The 26753-nt window shown below is 20.7% G+C and overlaps 1 protein-coding gene across 3 annotated transcripts in view; it reads left to right on the top strand.

Annotated features, from left to right (window-relative positions):
* The window catches only part of LOC122510265 (F-box/LRR-repeat protein 20), a 295503-nt gene that overhangs the window by 35391 nt on the left and 233359 nt on the right, over positions 1-26753 (top strand). For 2 of the 3 annotated variants that reach the window (XM_043624770.1, XM_043624771.1), the window contains exons 4-6: positions 18337-18400; positions 19415-19480; positions 20410-20728. The gene's annotated coding sequence lies outside the window, so the exon portion shown is untranslated. Of the gene's footprint in view, positions 1-18336; positions 18401-18833; positions 18903-19414; positions 19481-20409; positions 20729-26753 lie in introns of those variants that run through there. The other variant, XM_043624772.1, reaches the window with a different exon arrangement.

Raw genomic sequence — 26753 nt, 5'->3', positions numbered from 1 at the left:
AATAAATTTTGTTGAGTCAATTAAATTATATTTGAGTCAACAATAAATTTTTTTCAGCGTATATTTTATTCAAAAAAATAATTAGCAAAATGGAATAAAAAAAAATAGTTAGCAAAATTGAATTAGAAAAAAAAATTAGAAAAATTGAATTAGAAAGAAATCAGGAAAATAAAATTAGAAAAAATTAATTAGAAAATTAATTTTAAAAAAATATTATTTGGAATATAATTTTATAATATAATTAGGAAACAGAAGAGTCAGGTGAAACGTGTCGGGGTAATTTGGCATATATCTCAATATTATGAAGAAGGTAAAGAGAAAATTAATATGCGCAAGGATGAATTTCCCTTGACTGACGCTTGTTGTTGTTATGTTTATGCGCTTTTCAAGGGATTAAGAATACTCGCGGCGTTTGTAAAATTTATTTTATTTCCATTGCATATCCACCAACGCAACGCAACGCAATGCAACGCACACGCGACACACGACAAGTTGGCATGTTTACAATGCATGCTACATGCCCCGAGGGTACTCTAACGGTTCTACCAGGAGATTATTATAGAGTTAGAAGACGTGTTTTGCCCGCGTGACCATAGTCTCCAACACGTTTTGTTATTTCACTTGAAAAATTGTCAGTCTCGCACAACTCAGACTGCGAGAGTGAAAAGCAGATAAAGATGTGATTGATGATACTAAAGAAATTCCACTCCATCTTTTCTATACATATGTTTATTTATATTCCAAATTTAAATTCACTTTCAAAATTTACACTCGAATTTCAAAAAATCTTTTTCTTTAATTTTAATTTTTTTTAAACAATAACATTAAATTTCTTTAATTTTCTCAACTTTTAAATTCGAATTAGTTTGAAATTTAATTAATTCACGTTAATTTAATTAGCGGATAAAGTTTTATCGTCAATAAAAAAAAATTATTTGATTCAAATAACTGGTTAACTGACTATTATAAAATATTTAATTTTAATATTGAATTATTAATTATTTATTATAAATAATTATTTAAATCAAATAATTTTTATTTGAGTCAATTGAATGGTATTTGAAGTTGAACCAATAATTACAGTATTTGAAGCAAATTAGAACTGAATCATTTAACTGACTCAAATAAAAATTATTTGATTCAATAAAATATTTAATTGATAATAGTGAATTAATCGGTTATTTGAATCAAATAAATTTTTTTGTCAGCTTAATTTTACTTAAATAATTCAAAATTAATTGAATTTTAAAAGAGTTGCGTTTACAATTTTCATAAATTAGATGAACTTCAAAAAATGTCTATGATTCAAATAAATATTTACTTGATTTAAATAATTTTCCTTCAAATCAATTAAATCGAATTGGCTTCAAATACTGAAATTATTGGGTCAAATATAATTTATTTGAGTCGAATAAAAATTGTTTGATTAGAATAAAAATTATTTGATTAGAATAAAAGTTATTTGATTCGAATAAAAATTATTTGATTCGAATAAAAATTATTTGATTAGAATAAAAGTTATTTGATTTGAATAAAAATTATTTTATTAGAATAAAAATTATTTGATTAGAATAAAAGTTATTTGATTCGAATAAAAATTATTTGATTCGAATAAAAATTATTTGATTAGAATAAAAGTTATTTGATTCGAATAAAAATTATTTTATTAGAATAAAAATTGTTTGATTAGAATAAAAATTGTTTGATTAGAATAAAAGTTATTTGATTCGAATAAAAATTATTTTATTAGAATAAAAATTGTTTGATTAGAATAAAAATTATTTGATTAGAATAAAAGTTATTTGATTCGAATAAAAATTTTTTGATTAGAATAAAAATAGTTTGATTAGAATAAAAATTATTTGATTTAAATAAAAATTATTTAATTGATATAAAAATTATTTGATTCAAGTAAATATTTATTTGATACTAAACAATTAATTCGTTAGTTGAATAAAATTAATTTTTTTTCAGTGTAATTAAGAAATATTCTATTACACTTTCATTTTAATATCAAAGACAAAATTTAATTTGAAAAGAATTTTCACTATTTTATTATTTACATTTTTATTTTTAACGTTACAAAAAGCTTTTTTTTATTAAATAATCACTTTGTTAATAAATTAGGTACATAATTACATTTTTATTAATAATAGTAATTAATAATTTAGTAATAATAATCAATAATTTAATAATTAATTATTTAATAAGAATTAATAATTATTAATTAGGTAATAAATTTTTATTAAAGAATTTAATTTTTTAAAAATAAATTTTGAACGAAGAAAGGCTTTTTTTCGTATAGAAAAGAGAAGAGGAAAATTGTAATTTCAATGGCAAACGTATTAAAATGAAAATTTTATTTTCGCTTGATTATTAAAAATTAGTGACAGAAAAAATGTTGCTTCAAATAAATATCAATCGCTTTTTATGTTTTTATTTTTTATACCTTAAAATCTAAGGTATAAAATGTATAAAAATGTGTTTGAAATATTATAAAAATTTAATTTAAAGATTGAAATATTTTTTTTTCTAACCGAATAATCAGTTTAAGGAAACTATCATCAACCTTATTATGTTATTAGATTAGTTAACAAAATATCACAAGAGGATTAACAAAAAAATCCATAAAATTTGTTAGGAAAAAAAAATTTTGTTAAAACAAAAACTTGAATTTGGTAAAAATAAAAACAAAAAAAAAATCATTAAATTTTGTTACAGTATTAAAAACAAAATTTTGTTAAAATAAAAACTTGAATTTGGTAAAAATAAAAACCAAAAAAAAATCATTAAATTTTGTTACAGTATTAAAAACAAAATTTTGTTAAAATAAAAACTTGAATTTGGTAAAAATAAAAACAAAAAAAATCATTAAATTTTGTTATAGTATTAAAAACAAAATTTTGTTAAAATAAAAACTTGAATTTGGTAAAAATAAAAACCAAAAAAAAAATTCATTAAATTTTGTTACAGTATAAAAAATAAAATTTGGTTAAAGTAAAAAAAATTTTTTGAAGAAATAAAAACTAAATTTTGTTGAAATAAAAACTAAAATTTGTTAAAATAAAAACTCAAAATTTTGTTAAAGTAAAAAACTCGAAAATTTTGTTAAAACGAAAACAAACGTCAATTTACCTTATATATTCGAAATGTAGAAAGTAAAAAAAAAAAGAATTAAAGAGTCAATATCACGAAATGTACATTTCTTCTTTAGAGAAAAATGAACTTTTGAAAGGGAAAAAGGAGGAGAGAATGGGTGGGTGGGGGGTTCGGGGTGTAAAAATCCAAGATAGTGCGAGGGAGGACATCCAAAACCTAACTGACTTCTGATTTTCATTCAAGAAGGCGTCGGTGGACGTCGAGACGCATTGCGTGCGCAAGCGCCCCTAAAAACTTTCTTAACTAAATCTCCATACGAATATAAATTATGTCTGTGTGCTATAGTAAGTGTGCAGTGTTTCCCTGATTTATTTTGATTGCGATTGAATCAAATCTCATGATGATATTAATAGCTGTTGATTTATAAAATCTTACCATTTCGAGAATTAAAGCTTAATCAAAGGCAACGGGCGAAATTTTTTGAGAATATGTGATTTATTTATAGAATTTGTCGCATTTATTATTTATTTATAAATTCTTCTTCTTCTTCTTCTTTTTTTTTATTCTTTTTACTTCCTTTTCTACTTCTATGTACCTATTTTTATGGATATTATTATGATTATTATTATTAATATTTATTCTTCTTTTTATTATTATTATATTATTAATGCAACAATTATTAACATTACTAGCAACAATTCCAATTCATATTTTATTTTTATAAAAAAAATTTAAATTATAAGTTTTTAAATTCTATCAGTATTTGAAGCAAATATGAACTGAACCATTTAATTGACTCAAATAAAAATTATTTGATTCAAGTAAATATTTAATTAATAAATAGTCAAGTAATGGTTTATTTGAAAAATTTATTTTTTTTAGTATTTTCAATATTATTTTTATGGTATATTTTATTGTATTAATTTTGTCTGGCTGAAACTAGAATTTACTACTGACGCTATATTTCCACTTTTTTTTTTTTTAAACCCTTAAATTTATAAAATCCCCAAAAAAAAACACCTAAATTACTACATATTCTCCCCCCCCCAGCAAAAAAATGAGGAAAAGCCTTTTTTTTAAAGGAAAATTTATTAAAAAAAAGCCTTAAAAATTTATTCAATAAAATGTAAAAATTGACGTATTTTTATTTAATAATGTATAAAAATTTTTCTATAGGAAAATTTTTCGTTACGTTGAAGAAAAAAATGTCTTCTTGTTGCAAACTTTGGAAAAAGTTTTACTTTTTTTAACACTTAAAAATATTTTTCTATTATTTTCTCAGAGTTTTCAAAATTTGAAATTATTTAAACAAAATATAAAATAACTTTTACTACTTATAAAGAAAAATCCAAACTGTTTGGAATTTCTGTCCCAACTTTCACTATTTTCAGAAAAAATTTTACTAATTTAAAAAATGTATTTTATTTTTAATAATATTTTGTTAAAATTTACTTCTATTATAAAATTTACTCTGGAAATAACAATTTTTAATAGTATAATTTACTATTTCGACAATTAATTTTCGTTCAAATTTTTTTTTTAATTTTCTCTGAAAATAATTATTTTTTAAAAATGATTATTTTCAGAGTAAATTCTACTACTTCTGAAGTAAATTTTTCTAATTTTTAGAAAGAATTTTCTTTGGAAATAGTAAAATTTATTTTGTAAATAAACATTTTTAATAGTAAATTTTACTTTACTTAATTTTTAGAATAAAGAATTTTCTTCGGCCAATAGTAAAATTTATTTTGTAAATAAAAATTTTTAATAGTAAATTTTACTTTTGCTTAATTTTTAGACGAAATCTTACCAAAGTCGAAGTAAATTTTACCAATATTTACTGAAATTTACTTCGTTTATTGTAGAAATTTATGAAAAATTCATTTGTAAAACAAAACTAGCGTTCTAACGAAATTTTTGATTTAAAATTTAGAAAAATTCTTGACCGAAGGATATCAAATTAAGACAAAAAACGAATCAAAAATGTTGCCTGACAACACTTAAAATTTATTCAATAAAATCTATAAACATTTACATTTTTTATCTAAGTTATAAAAATTTTTCTATAGAAAATTTTTCTTTAGATTGAAGAAAAAAATTTCAATTTTTGACTAACTTTGGAAAATGTTTTACTTTTTTGAGATTTAAAAATATTTTTATATTTTTTTCTCAGAGTTTTTAAACTTGAAAATTATTTAAACAAAATATAAAAGAAGTTTTACTACTTATAAAGAAAAATCCAAACTGTTTGGAATTTATTTCACTATATTTCCAGAATAAATTTTACTAAATTAAAAATGTATTTTAATAATTTTTTGTTAAAATTCACTTCTATTATAAAATTTACTCTGGAAATAACAATTTTTAATAGCAAATTTTACTATTTTGGCAGTTAATTTTCGTTGAAATTTTTTTTTTAAATTTTCTCCGATCGTAGTTTAATTTGTTATGAAAAATTATTATTTTTAGAGTAAATTCTACTACTTCTAAAGTAAATTTATCTAATTTTTCTAAAGAAATTTTCTTCGGAAGTAGTAAAATTTATTTTGTAAATAAGAATTTTTACTATGTAAATTTTACAGTATTTTTAGAGAAAAATTTACTTTAAATTTAAATTTAAGTCTGAAGTATATTTTACCAATTTTTACTGAAATTTTCTTCGGATTTCTTTAATTTTTAATAGCAAATTTTACTGCATATTTTTTAGAGGAAATTTTACCAATTTTTACTGAAATTTTTTTTGATTTTTTAATTTTTAATAGTAAATTTTACTGTACATTTTTTTAGAGGAAATTTTACCAAGTCTGAAGTAAATTTTACCAATTTTTACTGAAATTTTCTTTGGATTTCTTTAATTTTAAATAGTAAATTTTACTGCATATTTTTTAGAGGAAATTTTACCAATTTTTACTGAAATTTTTTTTGATTTTTTAATTTTTAATTGTAAATTTTACTGTACATTTTTTTAGAGGAAATTTTACCAAGTCTGAAGTAAATTTTACCAATTTTTACTGAAATTTTCTTCGGATTTCTTTAATTTTTAATAGCAAATTTTACTGCATATTTTTTAGAGGAAATTTTACCAATTTTTACAGAAATTTCTTTTGGATTTTTTAATTTTTAATAGTAAATTTTACTGTACATTTTTTTGGAGGAAATTTTACCAAGTCTGAAGTAAATTTTACCAATTTTTACTGAAATTTTCTTCGGATTTTTTAATTTTAAATAGTAAATTTTACTGCATATTTTTTTAGAGGAAATTTTACCAATTTTTACTGAAAATTTTTTTTGGATTTTTTAATTTTTAATAGTAAATTTTACTGTACATTTTTTTAGAGGAAATTTTACCAAGTCTGAAGTAAATTTTACTTATTTTTACTGTAATTTTCTTTTGATTTAGTAAAATTCATGGAATTTGAAATCAAAAGTAGCGTTGTGACAAAAATTTTGATTCAAAATTTAGAAAAAATTTAAAAATTTTAAATTTAGAAAAATCGTTGACTAAAGGATATTAAATTGAGACAAAAAATGAATCAAAAGTGCAACACTTTTGATTCGTTTTTTGTCTCAATTTGATATCCTTAGAAAAACTGTGATAAATCTGCATTCTTTTATTTTAAAATCATTAAATTTTTTTTTAAATATTCTGACCGTTAAAACAAAAAATGTAAAAACAAAAGCAAACATCAGATTTCAATATGGGAAGTAATTTTATTTTTATTATTAATCAAAAAAAAATTATATATAAATTTAGAAAATAGCGAATGTACAAAATATTTATTCAAAAGTCGCGCGCGCACACACTATAAAGAAAAAAAAAAGATCAAAGTGAAAAAGATAAATGTGTCGTTTGAAAAGAAAATCCTAAGACAACATTCCAGTTTTTGAATTTATAATGTAAGTGTAATAATTTTTATCTTTCGTAAGTTTCTTTTTTTATAATTGCTGTGTCACCGTGTGCAATGTAATATAGAAACGACAGATTTATGTTTTTCATAACGACTGGGCGCAACTGTAAGTTGGCGTTTTTCCAAAATTTGTAGCTCCTAAAATAAATATTATTCCTGAATCGGATGGCCGATCCTTTCATAAGGCAAATCTCCCTCTGTCAAGTATTAAATCAATCGCACCGGAACTTCCGGAAATTAGCCCTGACATTTGGTCATTTTACATTTTATTTCCATTTTTTTTTTTTTTTTTTTTTTTTTGGGTGAAAAAGAATAAATTTAGTTTAATAAATAAATAAATAAAAATTTCCATCTGGAACAGAGTGAAATCTTACTATTATATTAGCAAAATTTTTAGTTATTTCACAATAAAGAATTATTATTACTATTTATTTATTTTTAATTATTTATTTGTTCAGTTATTCATTGTTCATATATTTTAAATTTGTTCTACATTCAAAGAACACGTTTGTAAAAAATTAGTAAAATCTACATCGAACGTAGCAAAATTTACTCCGAAATCAAATGTTGTCATGAAATTATATTCTTTTCATTTTGAAAAATTACACTGAAAAAAAATTGATTTGAGTCAATTAAATCATATTTTAGTCAAATAAATTTATTTGAGTGAATTAAATTGTATTTGAATCACATAAATTTATTCGACTCAATTAATTTATAGTTGAGTCAATTAATTTATATTTGAGTCAATTAAATTATATTCGAGTCAATTAAATTATATTCGAGTGAAATAAATTTTTTTGAGTCAATTAAATTGTATTCGGGTCGAATAAATTTTGTTGAGTCAATTAAATTATACTCAAGTCAATTAAATCATATTCGAGTGAAATAAATTTTTTTGAGTCAATTAAATTATATTCGAGTCAAATAAATTATATTCGAGTCAATTAAATTTTATTGAGTCAATAAAATTATACTGGAGTCAATTAATTTATATTCGAGTTAAATAAATTTTTTTGAGTCAATTAAATTATATTCGAGTCAAATAAATTATATTCGAGTCAATTAAATTTTATTGAGTCAATAAAATTATACTGGAGTCAATTAATTTATATTCGAGTTAAATAAATTTTTTTGAGTCAATTAATTTATATTTGAGTCAATTAAATTATATTCGAGTCAATTAAATTATATTCGAGTGAAATAAATTTTTTTGAGTCAATTAAATTGTATTCGGGTCGAATAAATTTTGTTGAGTCAATTAAATTATACTGAAGTCAATTAAATTATATTCGAGTGAAATAAATTTTTTTGAGTCAATTAAATTATATTCGAGTCAAATAAATTATATTCGAGTCAATTAAATTTTATTGAGTCAATAAAATTATACTGGAGTCAATTAATTTATATTCGAGTTAAATAAATTTTTTTGAGTCAATTAAATTATACTGGAGTTAATTAATTTATATTTGAATCAATTAAATTATATTCGAGTCAATTAAATTATATTCGAGTGAAATAAATTTTTTTGAGTCAATTAAATTGTATTCGGGTCGAATAAATTTAGTTGAGTCAATTAAATTATACTCAAGTCAATTAAATCATATTCGAGTGAAATAAATTTTTTTGAGTCAATTAAATTATATTCGTGTCAATTAATTTTTATTGAGTCAATAAAATTATACTGGAGTCAATTAAATTATATTCGAGTCAAATAAATTGACATTTTACATTTTATTTACATTTTTTTTTTTTTTTTTTTGAAAAAGAGAAGTTATTTATTTTTTCAGTTCTTATTCATTATTGAATAATGATAATGATAATATAATTTATTTGATTCGAATAAAAATTATTTATTTTAATTAATTCAGAACTTTAATTATTCAGATCTTTTCAATTATTTAATTTTTTTTATTATTTAATTAAATTTTCTCCTTCGTAGAAAATTTTGGTTTTTGTAAATTCTTCCAACTACTGGTATTTGGAATAGAGAATAACTTAATTTTAGCATACAAGGAAGATGTATAAATATGTTTTTATAGGGAATAATGTTTCTGGAAGTCTGCGAACAATCAACGGTGAGAATTTACGATATTGGTCCATTAAATTGCACTGAACCACTGGCCTGAGAAAGTATTGCTTCCGTTTTAAACTACTCAGCCGGTCGTTTATATTCTAAACAATCAGTAACTACCCATTTTCAAAGTTGACCTCATTTTCCAGACAATTTTTATCGATAGATTTTCTAAATTTTCCTCTCTTCCTTTCTTCTTTCGGCGCAATTTGTAATTTTCACTATGTTTCTTCTTTTAATATTTATTTTTTAATTATTTTTTTAAAAGTTTGTTATTAATATTTCTTCTTTTAATATTTCCTCTTTTAATGTTTCTTTTTTTATTATTTCTTCGTTTAATATTACTTCTTTTAATATTTCTTCTTTTAATGATTATTCTTTTTAATATTTATTCTTGAACCATTTAATTGACTACAATAAATATTATTTGACTCAATAAAATATTTAATTTATAATAGTCAATTAATTGGTTATTTGAATCAAATAAATTTTTTTTCAGTTTAATTTTACTTAAATAATTAAAAATTAATTTAATTTTAAAAGAGTTGCGTTTACAATTTTCATAAATAGATGAACTACGAAAAATTTCTTTTATTGAAATAAACATTTACTTGTCTATTATTAAATAAATATTTATTTGAATCAAATAATTTTCCTTCAAATCAATTAAATCGAATTTGCTTCAAATACTGAAATTATTGAGTCAAATATAATTTATTTGATTCGAATAAAAATTATTTGATTCGAATAAGAATTATTTGATTCGAATAAGAATTATTTGATTCGAATAAGAATTATTTGATTCGAATGAAAATTATTTGATTAGAATGAAATTATTTGATTAGAATAAAAATTATTTGATTTGAATCAAAATTATTTGATTCAAGTAAATATTTATTTGATAATAAACAATTAATTCGTTATTTGATTCAAATGAATTTTTTTTCTCAGTGTGAAAGTGAGAAAAAATATTTAGACTATTTTTTTTCTTACCTATATATATATAAACGCATATCGGAAGAGAGATGGATCTGATAAACTTCAGATCTGAGAATATCTGAATTTGGATCTGAGAAGTTCTTCGAGATAAAAATAGACATGGGGGAAGCATCCGACAGTCATAAATTACTGTCACCCACATAAAACAGTCGTTTTCGCATTTATCAAGTGGATGCGTCGATCAATTTCATCACAAAAATGAAAGCTAAATTCAACCTGTTCATTAAATTTGAAATCTCAAAATTCTTTTTTTTCCACCGTTTTATTCTCCACAGAACGCGTCATGATGAATTAGTATTTCTTCATCGGAGAATTTTATATTCCCTGCTACAGAAATTTGTCTGTGAATCGTATGACGTTTTTTCTAGTTCTTCTTTTCTGATTATACAATGCAGAAATTTTTTTTTTTGATTCAAATAGACAACGTTGATTAAGTTCAAAATGTTCCTTATCAACGAAATAGGAGAAAAAAATAGTTTTATAGGAAAATTTTTTTCATTTTTCCTTTGGAAAATTTCTACAAAAATTTAACGCAAATTTTACTTGTCAATTATAACAAAAAAAAAAAAGCATTGAGAAAAATTGGATTGTTTTTAGACTGAAAAGTATTTTTTCTATTAATCGTTTATTGTAAACATTGTGAACTTTAACGAAGTAATAAAAATTATTTGTCTATTATTATAAAATAAATATTTAACTACTTGGATGAAAGAATTTTTATTTGGATCAAAATAATAATTCTTTAATTTAACAATGAATTTTGTTTTTAAACAAATAAATTGTTTTTGAACCAAATTAATTGTTTTGGAACCGAATAAATTTTTATTGAAGGAAATAAACTTTTTTTTGAATCAAATAAATTGTTTGCGAGTCAAATACTTTTTTCTTAATTAAATAAATTGGTTTAGAAACAAATAAATTTTTTTTCAATCAAATAATTCTTTTTTGAAACAAATAAATTGTTTTTGAACCAAATAAATTGTTTTTGAGGCAAATAAATTTTTTTTCGAGTAAAATAAACTTTTTTGAATCAAATAAATTGTTATTGAGACAAATATACATTTTTTTATAGTAAAATAAACTTTCTTGAAACAAATAAATTGTTTTTGAACCAAATAAATTGTTTTTGAGACAATTTAATTCTTTTTGAATGAAATCAACGTTTTTTTTAATCAAATAAATTATTTGCAAATCAAATTTTTTTTTTTTAATTAATTAAACTGTTTTAGAAAGAAAGAAATTTTTTTTGAATCAATGAAATTATTTGCGAATCAAATAATTCTTTTTTTGAAACAATTAAATTGTTATTGAATTGTTATTGTTATTGAATTAAATAAATTTTTTTTATAGTAAAATAAACTTTCTTGAAACAAATAAATGGTTTTTGAACCAAATAAATTAATTTTGAGCCAAATAAATTTTTTTTGAATGTAATAATATTTTTTGAATCAAATAAATTATTTGCAAATCAAATACTTTTTTTTTTAATTAAGTAAACTGTTTTAGAAACAAATAAATTTTGTTTAATCAATTAAATTATTTGCAAATCAAATAATTTATTTAATTAGAAAAAAAATTTGTAACCAAATAAATTATTTGTAGAGTAAAATAAACTTTTTTGAAATAAATAAATTGTTTTTGAGACAAATAAATTTTTTTTGAATGAAATAAACATTTTTTGAATGAATTAAATTATTTGCGAATCAAATAATTCTTTTTTGAATCAAATAAATTGTTTGTGAATTTATAATTAATAAATAATGAATAAAGATAATCATGAATCTAGAAAGTAAAATTTATCATTTCCTCTTTTTAGAGTACTTTTAGAAAATTCTATTTAGAGCTCTTTTTAGAGAGAAAAAAGTATAGTTCTTTTTCTAGATTCGAAAAAGATTTAAAAAAAAGAAACTAATTTAATTTCGACTCTTGTTTTCTTTGTTTTTGCGATTTCCTCCCTGGTCGCATTCTCGCACGTACTATTCAGTTAATATCTACACTCTTTGAAATAACATCTGTTTGTGCTAAAAACTTGAGACAAGTGTTCACTCAGAAATGATTTTGATATCCAAAAGCTATATGCTGGATGAAGATTTCCACTGGAAGAGAGGAATATAATAGTTGACTGTAAAGATAATATTTTATGAAAACACCATTTATTATATTGTCAATCATTTTTAAAATATTGTTTTCAAAATTAATTGTACAGATTAACAATTTCACTCACCGAGAGAAATTTTTTATTTCATTCAAATATATTATATTTGTCTCACAGAATGCTAACATTTCTACACTGGAAAAAATTTATTTCATTCAAATTATCGAGTACTTTTCTATTATCAACTAAATATTTACTTGATTCAAATAATTTTTATTGAAAGGGACTAAATATTTACTTGAATCAAATAATTTGATTCAAAAATTGAAATTATTTGTTTAAAAACAATTTAATTGAGTCAATTAAAAATTATTTGATTCAATAAGTGAATATTTACTTGAATCAAATAATTTGATTCAAAAATTGAAATTATTTGTTTAAAAACAATTTAATTGAGTCAATTAAAAATTATTTGATTCAATAAGTGAATATTTACTTGAATTAGATAAAATTTATTTGAATTAAATTGAATTTATTTGAATTCAATCAAATTTATTAGAATTAAATTGAATTTATTAGAATTAAATTGAATTTATTTGAATTCAATCAAATCTATTTGAATGAAATTAAATTTATTCAAATCAAATAATATTTATTTGAATTAATTGAATTTATTTGAATTAAATTGAATTTATTCAAACCAAATAAAATTTATTTGAATCAATTGAATTTATTTGAATTAAATTGAATTTATTTAAACCAAATACACTGAAAAAAAAATTATTTGATTCATATTCGATTACTCGACTATTATTATCAATCAAATATTTACTTGAGTCAAATAATTTTTATTTGAGTCAATTAAATATTTGTTCAAGTACCACTTAATTGAGTTAAATAAAAATTATCTGATTCAAGTAAATATTTTTTTGAAAGTATACAAGTTATTTGAATCGAATAAATTTTTAATGGTCTAAAATTTATTTGCAACAAAACAAATTTCTATTTGGTTGTGAGACAAATAAATTTCTTATTGTTGTGAGACAAATAAATATCTTTTCTCTACAGATGAATATTAATTGATTTTATAAGTTTATTATAAATTCACCTTTTGTAATCGTTTTTACTCTAATCAATCATATAATTTGACAAGTACCGCATAATTGCTCCGAGTACAAAAATAGTTTTTCCACAAATTTTTTAGTTTTCTAAACGAGAAAAATTGAAAAAGTAATTTGTTAAAACGTTAAAAGTTTCTTGGCAGTAAACTTGTCACAAAAGTGGGTGGGAGAAGTGTCTGTTTTCATGTCATATTTTACACACTCACTGTGGTAAATTAGAATCACAATATATTTATAATTATTATTCATAATAAAATTTCACGTGACTTTTGTGATACATTAAATTTTTATAGTTCTTTTTAAAAATTTTTTAAAAAAATTGAAAATTATATATTAAATATGAAAAAAAAAATTATTTGATTCTATAAAAATTTATTTCTTGTGTATTAACAAATAAATATTTATTTGTATTAAATAATTTTTATCTAATATTTGTTTTTTGTTCGAAGAATGTTTGATATTGCAAAACAATTTTTATTTAAGGCACTTAAAGTGTATTTGCTTCAAATATTGAAATAATTTGATTGAAGTGAATAAATATTCACTTAAACATTTATTTGATCTAAACGAAAATTATTTGATTCAAGTAAATATTTAATTGATTTAAATACAAATAATTTAAGGCAAGTAATTTATTTTGTTTAATTTGATTCAAATATTAAAATTATTGGTTCAAATGCAATTTATTTGAATTTAATAAAAATTACTTTATTCAAGTAAATATTTATTTGATTTAAATAAAAATTATTTGTGTCAAGGAAATATTTTTTTGATTGAAATAAAAATTATTTGTTTCAAGTAGATAATTATTTAATATTTCCCTACAATGTTAGTATTTTTATATAAATAATAACATTCTTTAATAGAATTAAATTATTTTTATAAAAAGTAAAATTTTTTGCAAAAATTCAATTATTTTTAACAAAATTTTAATAAAATTTCACGACAGAATTAAATTTTCTAAAATTTTAATGAATCCTTCTAAACAATTCAATTATTTTTTAAATAGTAAAATCTTTGCAAAAATTCAATAATTTTTCATAAAAGAATTTAATTTTTTTCTTAATTCGTTATAAAATTTTTCAAAAGAATTAAATTATTTTCTAAAATTTTAATAAATCCTTCGAAATAATTCAATTATTTTAATAATTAGTAAAACTCTTTGCAGGAATTCAATTATTTTCAAAATACATTTAATTCAATTATTTTCAAATATTTCCATAAAATTCAATTATTTCCTAAAATTTTAATAAATTCTTCGAAACAATAATCAACTATTTTTATAAATACTAAAATTCTCTGCAGGAATTAAATTATTTTTTATCTAATTTAAATAAAATTTTAGGAAAGAATTTAATTATTTTCAAATATTTCCATAAAATTCAATTTCAATAAGAATATAAAATTCTCTAAAAATAATTCAATTATTTTCAAAATATTTAAAAAAATTCTTTATGAAAATTAAACTACTTTCAATGCAATTTTTAAATATATTCATAAAAAATTGAAAGAATTTAATTGTATTAAAAAAATAATAAAATTCTTCTGACAAATTCAATTATTTTGAATATACTTAATTTTAATAAAATTCTTTACAGAAATTCAATTATTTTCGAAACAACTTTAGTTGAATTTCGTGAAAGAATTTAATTATTTTCAATTATTTCCTAAAATTTTAATAAATTCTTTAAAACATTACAATTATTTTTATAAATATTGTAAAAAATTTTTTTTCATAAATTCAATTCTTTTAAAAAAATTTTAATACAATTCCTCGAAAGAATTTAATTACTTTCAAATATTTACATAAAATTCATTTATTTCTTAAAATTTTAATAAATTCTTTGGAACAATTCAATTATTTTTATAAATAGTAACATTCTTCGCAAGAATTAAATTATTTTTCATAAATAATAAAATTCTTCTCAGGATTTTAATTATTTTCAATAAAATTTTAATAAAATTCAAATATTATTCAGAAAAATTCAAATATTTTCTAATTTTTTCTATAAAATTCAATTATTTCCTAAAATTTTAATAAATTCTTTGAAACAATTCTACTATTCTAATAAATGCTAAAATTCTTTGCATGAATTAAATTATTTTTTATCTAATTTAATTAAAATTGCAGGAAAAAATTTAATTATTTTCAAATATATTTCCATAAAATTCAATTTCAACAAGAACATAAAATTCTCTAAAAATAATACAATTATTCTCAAAATATTTCTAAAAATTATATATGAAAATTAAATTACTTTCAATGCAATTTTTAAATATATTCATAAAAAAAGAATGCAAAGAATTCAATTATTTTCAAAAAATAATGAACATTTATACTTAATTTTGTTAATTTATAATGTTTATATACTGAAAAAATTTTATTTAATTCAAATAATCGATTAATTGACAAATTATTATCAATTAAATATTTACTTGAATCAAATAATATTTATTGGAGTCAATTAAAATTGTATTTGAACCAATAATTTCAGTATTTGGAGAAAATATGAACTAAACCATTTAATTGACTCCAATAAATATTATTTAATTTAATAAAATATTTATTTGATAATTCACTCAATTAACCGGTTATTTGAATTAAATAAATTTTTTTTTCTGTGTAATTTATAATTGAAAATATATTTTTTTATAAAACACAAATTAAAAGAGATTAACAAAGAAATTGTTCATTTAAACGTTCAAAACTTTAGGAAAATTATTAAATAATAGACAAGTTAAAGATTATACTTGAATCAAGTATATTCTTTCTTTCGTGAATGAATCGAGTAAAAATGGCGAGGAATTTCGAGAATAAATACAAAGTAAATGGTAAATAGACTTAGAAGAGAAAGAAAGAGAAAGAAGAAGAAGAAAGAGAGAAAATAGAAGAAAATCGAAGAAGAAGAAAAGAAGGAGAGGAAGAAGAAGAAGAAGTAGAAGAGAGAGAAATGAAAAAAGGGTGAGGGTGCCACGTTGGTGGATCACGTCGGATTACATCCGTAAGGTATAAGCATCAGGGGGAGAGGGGGGAGGGGGAGGGACTGTGTTCTATTTTCAATTCCCGACACTCCAAATTTAAACGACGCATGACGACGCCACCCGCCGTTTTAACCCTTTGCCCCCCTTCCACACTCACCCCGAAAGACCAAGATGGCATTCTCTTCATCGAGCTTACAACTATGTATACCCGTTCATTAAGCAGGACCCGTTTTGTGAATTTAAAGTCCAAGAGCCGAGCGCCATGGAGATAGAAAACAAGACGAAGAACAACGGATATGCGAATCGACTCACTCATTTCCGGGGCGACGAGCGCAGCATCCCGCTTTTAATCGTTTGACCAACCAAGAAATACATACGAGGTCACTGAACTTCCTATTGCGATTATCATTATTTTTCATTCATTTCGGGAATAATTTTACATTTTATTTTTTTTTTTAATTATTTATTTAATACACTAAAAAAAATTATTTGATACAAATAACTGATTACTTGTTTATTAACAAATAAATGTTTACTTTAGTCAAATAAATATTTACTGGAATTAATAAATATTTACTTGAATTAAATAAACATTTACTTAGATCAAATAAAATATTTACTCGAATTAAATAAACATTTACTTGAATTAAAAAAAACATTTACTTGAATCAAATAAATATTTACTCGATTTAAATAAACATTTACTTAAATTAAATAAAAGTTTACTTGAATCAAATAAATATTTACTCGAATTAAATAAACATTTACTTGAATTAAATAAACATTTACTTGAATTAAATAAATATTTACTCGAATTATATAAACATTTACTTGAATCAAATAAATATTTACTTACATTTAGTAAACATTTACTTCAATTAATAAATATTATTTAATCCCTTTAATTAAATAAATATTTACATGAATCAAATATTTACATTTAATAAACATTCACTTAAATTAATAATTTAATAATAAATAATATAATAAAAATAAAATTAAAATTATAATATAATAATAAATAATATAATAATAATAATTTAATAATAATAAACTTACTAAAATCGAATAAATTGTATTTGCCTTAAATACTGAAATTTTATTATAAGGTATTTTCAACAAATAAATATTTAGTTTAATTAAATAAATATTTACTTGAATTAAAAATTATTATTGAATCCCTTTAATCAAATAAATATTTACGTGAATCAAATAAACCTTTACTTGAATCAAAATAAATATTTACGTGAATCAAATAAACATTTACTTGAATCAAATAAATATTTACTTGAATTAAAAAATACTTGAATCAATTAATTTGCTTTTGCTTTAAATATACTGAAATTATTATTATTAGCAAATAAATATTTACTTGAATTAAATATACATTAAAATAAAGAAAAGTAAATAAATTTTTCCCTCTATTTATTGCATGTTTAACAATAGTTTCTATTTAAATAGTACAGTGAATAAAAATTGTATTTAAAGTTTGAATTTGAATTTTCCCGCTTAATGGAAACAGTGTTTGGCTCTTGGCTGCTACGTTCACACTATACGCCAATTCACTGTCATGGCGTCAAGTATAGAAGGAAGATTGACGCTTGTTTAAGAAACTTTTAATCTTTTATTCTTGTGTAAATCCTAACGTTTGTCATGAATATTTAATGGTAATTAACTTTTTTTTAAATGTAAATAATTAGCATATTGTAGAAGTTTCAGAGAAAAGGTAGAAAATAGTAATAGTTTTGAGGAAAAGAAAATGTCAAATTTTGTCGGAATTAAATTTACTCAATTTACTCGAATCGCAAATATATTATCGATTACTACTAATATCTTTTCATAATTAATTATGTTTGCTCAGACAATTAATATTTACTAAAAATAACAATCAAAATTAGGAAAATGTTTTTTTTTCGAAAATATGCAATGGATGCAATACAACATTGCATTCATAACCTCAAAAAAATTGTAAAATATTTTTACATTTTTATGATTATAATAGTAAATAAATAAATAAACAGTAGAAATATAAATTCCAAAAATTTTTTTTGTTCACAGATTCCAAAAAAATTTCCAATGTGTTGCCAACTGTAAAAGGATTGGATACCAACTGCCAAATGAGGTAAATATTCTATTTATTTTCTTTTTTTATTTTGTGAATTGAAATAAAATATTTACATAATTTTATTTTCTGCTTTGACAAGTACAATGACTTATTTGTTTATATTTTTCGTCAATATCATTTACAATTAACAGATTAGATTCTATTGGTATCGTGTTTATTTCTATATATCGCGCTTTTTTAAATTATCTTTCTATTTTTTTCTTTATTACAACAAATAAAAATAATTATAATAATAAAATAATGCTTTTAACGATTAAATTTCATTCAATAATACAGTAAATAAGAATTAAATTAAAAACTATGATTTGAATATTCCCGCGCTTAACAGAAAGAAAGTTTACAGTGGTTGGCAACGCTGGCATTGCTGTGCGCTGCTACGTTCACACTGCACGCCAATTCACTGTCATGGCGTCCACACAAGAAAGACTGACGCGTGTTTGGAAAATTTTTAATCTTCTCATTTGGTGTTAATCCTAACAAATACTATGAATATTTTACGGTAATTAACTTTTCCTTAACGTAAATAATTGATATATTGTAAAAGTTTCCGACAAAAGATGAAAATTTTCAATATTTTTGGAAAAAAGAAAATGTCAATTTTTGTCGGAATAGTCAGAATCCAGAATCAAATTTTCTTGAATCGGGCATATATTATCCATTATTATCAAGATCTTTACATAATTGAGATTACATTTGCCCATAGAATTAATATTTTCTAAAAGTAATAATGAAAATAGAAAAAAATTTTTCGTAAATATTTGCATTTTCAACATTGCGTTCCTAACCTCAAAAAAATTTGCGTGCGAGTGCGAACCATCTGGCGGATATAAAATAAACTTTGAGTTTCTTAATATTATTTCCGACAGATGACTTTCTTATCATTTCGAAAATGAAGAAATATTTTTTATTTTATTTATAATTATAAATCTGTGATTAAATAAACTCGACTAATACAAATTCAGAAGAAAGGGCAATTGAAATTATAGATGTGAATAATTTTTTTGTTCCCAGATTCCAATAATTACGGAAGTGTTTTTATCTGCGTGAAAGAATTTGATATCAACTGTCAAGTGCGAGGTAAATTGTTTTTTTATTTTTTTACTATTTTATTTATTCAATTTTTTATTTTATTAGATGTAACGAGATCTTTTTTAATTGATATTTTGCAATAAATATAATTATTCTCTTTTTTTTTAATTCTTCGTGAATGACATTTATAATTCGAGTTTATAGGTTAATTTGCATTGACACGATGTTAACATGCGAATTTTAAAAATTTGTTAACTTATTTTTTTTCAAAAAAATTATTTGAACTAAATTAAATAAATTAAATTGATTAAAATTTAGAAATCATAAAAATATTAATACTTGTCATTATAATTTTCACTGACACGGTGTTCACATGGCTTTTGAACATTTTTAACTTCTTTTTTCAAAAGAATGTAATTATAAAAATAATAATTTAATGATTAAAACTCGAAATTTTCGAAAAATTGGAAAACTATTAATTATTTATTTTTTTAAAGTACACACGGGCCAAGTTAATATTAATATTTTTTGAAATAATAATTAATTAGTTCATAATTTTTTTAATTAAAACTCAAAAATTTCTGTTGTTTATATGATAAAAAAATTTTTAAACAATAAAAAATATTTTTTCAGAATAAAAAAAATTGTAAAGCAGTTAAAAGTTACTTTTCTTAAATTTTTTGTAGTGTTAATATGACTGGTACTGAAAGAATTAAAAAAAAATTTGATATTTTTAAACGATTGAATCAAAAATCAATTTTAATTGGCTCTAATTTTACTGTTTTTATTTTTACTTTGAAAGTTTAACTTCTTCCACATTTTTTCTTGTTTTTCATTGCCAAATTTTTTACAGAATTTTTTTTAATCATTATGAACAGAATTTTGAAAAATTTAAATTTTTTCAAGAAATAAAATTTCGAAAATGGTTTTTCAAAAAAATTGATTGAACTAAATTAAATAAATTAAATTTTTTTTAGCTTTCTTCCAAGAGAATGGTGACGATCGTCCTCCAGGATGACCTGGAGGAATTTGCAGCATTTGGAGCCCGAAGAGAAATTCGAGTCATTAGCACCAGGTCTCCTTGCAAAGGGTTTATTTCTAAATTTCAATTTAGATTACAACCTAAAGGAGGGATCTCTTGGTGCAAATGCCTTGAAGACTATCATCCAGCTCCAGTCTTCGTTGGATAAATTCATGGACCTCGTCTTGTCTTCATTGTTTGATTATCAAACTTTAGGATCTTCGAGTTACCTGCCTTAGCTCTTCATCAATTCCGCCCCGGGAGTTGCTGATTCGGTGAGTCTTTTTTAATAAAAAAAAGAAAAAAAAATAGGCAAGTTTATAAAAAAATCTCTATTTTAAACCCTTTTTCGCGAGCGCCCTTCTTTATAAGCAAAGAACGTAGTGCCCCAGTAAAGTTCAAGGAAAATTAGAAAAAAAAATTTAAATGCCGAAAGCAATAAGTTTTAAAAATCTTTAATATAATTTAAAACCAATTAGGAAAAAATCAGTTCTGACAACAAGTTTTTAAAAATATTTAATATAATTAAAAAACAAATTATAGGAAAAAATCAGTAGTGAAAAAAAGTTTCAAAAATGATTATAATAAAAGTAAATTATAGTAGAAAATCAAAATACCAGTGGAAAATAAGGGGGAAAAAGAATAAACACAACCTTTTTTTTTTGTATTCCTTCAGATGCACGATTATAATTTAATTCACGGTCAACTATATCTTGAAATTTTTTTTTCTTTAAATTACATTCGTGAATGTTTACATATACACATTTTAGTCAGACACATGTGTAATTTACAGATATGTATCATTAAAGAGCATTGGAATTTTTATCTGTTAAAGAGGTACTTTTTGACTCAAAGCCGACATGGCTGCGAAAATCTGTATCATTCATATCGTACCTAAAAATTTATCACATTACATATCCAGCATCGATAAAAAAGAAAAATTAAGTCAATAAAAATATTGGAATACTTTAAAAGAAAATTAAATAAAAAATTGTATAAAATTTCTTAAAAGATTTAAAAAGTAGAAAACAACTAAACAAAATATTCTAATAAGTAAAATAAATTCTAAAAAAATAAACAAAATATTCTAATAAATAAAATAAATTCTAAAAAATAAACAAAATATTCTAATAAATAAAATAAATTCTAAAACAAAAACAAAATAAATTCTAAACATATATCAAAGTTATTTGAATGATAAATTAATAATTAATAATAGCATTGCAGTCAAGTATTAACAGAAATATTGTTATAAAAATATTAAAATTATTTTATCGCAATAATATATTATGGAATTAATAATTTCGATGCAGAAAGTACTAGTTTACGCAGGAATTACAATTTGTGCGATATATAATCAGTTCAACCAATTATTCACCTCTTAAAAAAATAATTTTCCTGTTTTTTTGAGAGTTTGTAAAAATTCCAATTTATTATTTTCTGAGAGTCTTATATATTGGAGAAAACTTATAGAATAGATTTCTTTTCTTTTAAAAAAAGCAGTAATTGTAATAAACAAATCTTTTGGGATTTCAATCTTAAATTCTTCATTTATTAACAACGAATGGTTTTTATTTATTTAAACTGAGAATTTAAGGGGAGGGATCGGGTGATTTTCAACATATTTAAATTTTTATTGTTTATAGGTGGTGAATTTTTTTTCTGACAAATTTGAGTATTTTAAATTAAAAATATATTTTGAAACATTAAAAAACTGTTGATTAGTTAATATTTTTTTTTTAAATTAAAACTAGAAATTTTTGAAAAATTAGAAAAGAATAAATTTGTAATTTTTTACTTCCAACTCGAAATTTTCGGAAAATTAGAGAAATGTTGGTTAGTTAATATTTTTTTAATTAAAACTGGAAATTTTCTAAAAAATTAAGAAACTATTAATTAGTTAATATCTTTTTAATTAAAATTCGAAATTTTGAAAAAAATTAGGAAACTATTAATTATTTATTTATTTATAGCACATTCGGGCCAAGTCAATATTAGTTAATAATATTTTTTGAAAAATTAAAAAACTATTAATTAGTTAATATTTTTTTTAAGTAAAACTCGAAATGTTCAAAAATAAAATTTCAATTTCTGTCTGTACAATCAATTGTATAGATTTTGAAAAATTTCTGTTTTTTATACGATACAAAAATTTTTATAAAATAAAAATATTTTTTAAAATAAAAAAAATTGTAAAACAGTTAAAAGTTACTTTTTTGAATTTTTCGTAGTCTAATATGACTTTAGGCACTGAAAGAATTTAAAAAAAAATTTGATAACCCAAAACGATTGAATCAAAAATCAATTTTGATTAAAATAAAAATTTTACTGCTTTTATTTTTACTTTAATTTTACTTTAATTTTACAGTTACTTTAAAAATTCAACTTCTTTCACATTTTTTATTATTTTTCATTCCTAAATTTTTAGCAGGCTTTTTATAATGATTATGAACATGATTTTGAAAAATTTTAATTTTTCAAGAAATAAAATTCCAAAAATGGTCAAAAATAATTTTTTTAAAATTTTAATAATTAAAATTAAAATTTCGAAAATGGTCCAAAATAATTTTTCTTTAATTTTAATATTAAAAAATAAAATTTCGAATCTCGGGATAAATAATTTTTTTAAATTTGAATAAATTTAGATTCTAAATAATGCCAGAAAAAATTTTCGGCTCTTAACAGGTTAAATAGGGAAAGATTGAAATTTCACCTGTTCCTCCCTTTAAATATTAGATAAAAATAATTGTTAATAATGATTGAAATTAATTTTAGATTTGTTCACTTTTTTTCTATATAGAATTACTATAATTACTATTGTAATATTTACAAAAGTAAATATTACTTCAGTAATTTTTACAGAAATTAAACAGTCATTTATGAGTATTTCTCTTTGATATGTTAGTATTATTATGTTTACAGAAGTTTCTTGTTTTATTAAATAATTTTTATACTAGACTTTTTATTTTGATAGAAAGGAAAATTAATTTTCATTTTTTTAATTTTGTTTTTTTTTACTGTAAATGAATTATGAAAGATAATAATTTGTACGGGAATATTTTCAACAACTAATTTTACAAATTATTTTCAAAAATTATTTTTACAACTTATTTTGAAAAAATTGTTTTTACAAGTTATTTTAAAAAAATTGTTTTCATAAATAATTTTTAAAAATTGGTTTTACAACTTATTTTCAAAAATTATTTTCATAAATTATTTTCATAAATTATTTTCATAAATTATTTTCAAAAATTGTTTTTACAACTTATTTTCAAAAATTGTTTTTACAACTTATTTTCAAAAATTATTTTCAAAATTATTTTCATAAATTAGTTTCAAAAATTACTTTCATAAATTATTTTCAAATATTATTTTTTAAACTTATGATTTGTATTTTCTATGATATGTATTTTTTATGGACGGGTACGTATCCATTTTACGTACATTGTTATAAACAATAATGGGAAAAACAGTCAAAAATAGCGAAACATTTTGAAAATTAATGTTAAAAATAACTTTTCGAAAATTAAATAATTAAATATCAAAACTAACATTATTACTATTAATAAAAAAGTAGATTAAAAATATTGAAAATTTGTCAAATATTTTATACATATATGCATATATTGTATATATAAATTTTAATTAAAAGGAAGACGAACTGTCAAGTTAAGGTAAAATATTGTACCTGTGTTTGACAATAAGTCAATACAAAGATAAATATTCTATATGTATATATACGTTTCGAGAAAATATACCGAGTAATATTTAAATATTATATATATGTAAAGCTTAAGTGTAGCGCACATATACGTGTGTAAGTATAATATATAAGATAAAAATATAATTTTAATAGAATATCATTTCGCTGGGTAACTTTCGTAGCCTACGTTTAAAACTTTCCAAATGCATTTTAGGCATTTATATATAATTTTTGTTTTCTTTTTTTATTTTTGTTTTTTGTTTGTTTTCTTGTTTTTTTTTTCTTTTTGACTATGTTTGCAGACGATTGTACATTAATTAACTTTTAATCAGGGAGATATTAGAGTTTCGCGCTCTTTTTATATTCTCTATTTATATATTTATTTTCTTAAATCCCATGAATGCTTATTAGGCATTTTTATATGATATGTCTTCATTATTTTCTCTTAGCGCATATATATATAATTATATTTTTATAACTATTTTCCAAATTTGAATTAGTGAAAAGTCCTCTAATTTAATTCAGTAAAATTTTCACTTGATTCTTAGTAACTTTTCACGAATTTTGTAGTAAAACTTTCAAAACTATTCAATTACTAAATAAAAGTAAAAAATTCCTAAGAATTGTCGGAAAGTTTTACTCAGTTGAATTATAATTACTTTTAATTAATTAAAATTTAGAAAATATACCTTTATCAGAAAGATGACAACTTTAAAATATTTTATAATTATAATTTGTACTTTTTGAAATCGTTTCATTTTTTTTTTTAAATTATCAGGAAAAATTAGAATGTGTTTAAAAAAATAATTTATTTAACTCTTGAAAAATTTTACATTTTAAAAAATTGTACATTTTAAAATGAGAAATTATTCAATACAAAAGTTAAGCGGTCATCTTTTTGAGAAAGGGAAAAAAAATTACAGCTTTGATAACATTGAGAATAAAGTATATATATACTTATTATGAGTAGACATAATTAAATATCTTATTAGGTCTTTCATAAATTTATGTGAAGGCATTTAGCATTTTACCTCTCATCATTTTTTATATATAGACTACTTGAATATATTTATTTTTTCTCTATTTTTTTTGGAGGAATTTTTTATGAGATTATATCTAGTGAAAAATTTCTTTTTTATAATTTATAATCAAAATATTTGTTTCATTATATATAAAATTTTTAATTAATTTTCGAAAACAATATTATACAATATATTCTTTTTTATATAGTATAGTTTTTTTTTAATTATTTAAGTAAACATTTTTTTTTATGAGGAAAAATACGATAATTTATATTTTTTTTGCTAGTTACTAGGTATTTATCTTAAAATTGGATGAAAATGAAAAAAAATTCTTTTATGCTGTAGATTGACTGTCGTTTTGACGTGAAAAAAATTGCTATTTTAATTTCTATTTTTTTTATGCTAAAACGACAGAATTACAGAATTTTATAAACTTTTATCAGTATTTATTTTCTCCTCTATTTTATGCGTTTGATATTGATTTTTTGTTTTGTTATTTTTTAAAAAAAAATGATGAAACAAAATTACTATCGAACTTATGAGAAAATAAATGCTTTGAATTTAAAAAATTGAAGTAAAAATTAAATTTTTTGATTGTAGAAAAAATATCTTTGTGAAATAAAAAATAGTCTCATAAAAAATTTTTCAAAGAATGTAAAGAGTATTTACGAAACTTTACTTTAAAAAATTTATTTTCAAGAGTTTAATTTTTTGTAGTGTTAATTTTTTTTTCAAAATAACTTTCATATTGTTTATTAATTAATTGATAATTCATTTTTAATTAATTGAACTAAAGTTTACAACGTCGAACCTGACGATTTTCAATATTGTTACTTGGAAAATCGAATTTTCCAGATTTGGTGTTGCACTGAAAAAAATTCGGTCGAAATCTTTAACTACTATTACCTAGTTGAGTTGAAAGTTGTCAAATTAATTACTTTTTTAGTTTTACTAACAATTTTTGTGTAGTTGATTTTACTACTTTGAATATAGTTGAAGAATAATAGTTTATATAACTAAAAAAAGTAGTTAAATTGCAAAAACAACTACAAAATCTAATTACATCAACTAAATTCTTAGTTCTTTTTACTACTTTCGGTAGTAAATATAAATTTTTAAATTCAGTTGAGGACCTATTGAATCACTCAGGGTAGTTAAAAAGTAGTCAAATCTACTAGTTTTTTTTTTGAGTGTGTAAACTTGAGTTCCATATTAATCAATAGAAAAAGATTAATTATTAATTGGACAATAATAATTAAATATGAAAATATTTAAACTTAACGAAATTTAACAATTTTTAAAAAATTTTCTTTAAACGCATCAATTTGATAAAATTAAATTGATGGTATTATAAATTTCTTTATTTAAGACCTGTTTGAGGAACATAATTTTTAGGGAATTTTAGATTATGTTTTTAAAGTAATTTGGGAAATTAGAGAGAAACTTAATAAATAGTAACTTATTTATATTTAATTTGTGTACCCAGAAAAATGATTTATTTGAAGCAAATATAATATATTTGGTTTAAATAAATGGATATTTGTCTCGCAAGCATTTTAAATTTTTTATTTGTTT

The sequence above is a fragment of the Leptopilina heterotoma genome, unplaced genomic scaffold (genome assembly GCF_015476425.1).
Source record: "Leptopilina heterotoma isolate Lh14 unplaced genomic scaffold, ASM1547642v1 Lhet_68, whole genome shotgun sequence".
Lineage (NCBI taxonomy): Eukaryota > Metazoa > Arthropoda > Insecta > Hymenoptera > Figitidae > Leptopilina > Leptopilina heterotoma.
Note: the sequence above shows the minus strand (reverse complement) of the source record. Positions and strands in the feature narration are given on the sequence as shown.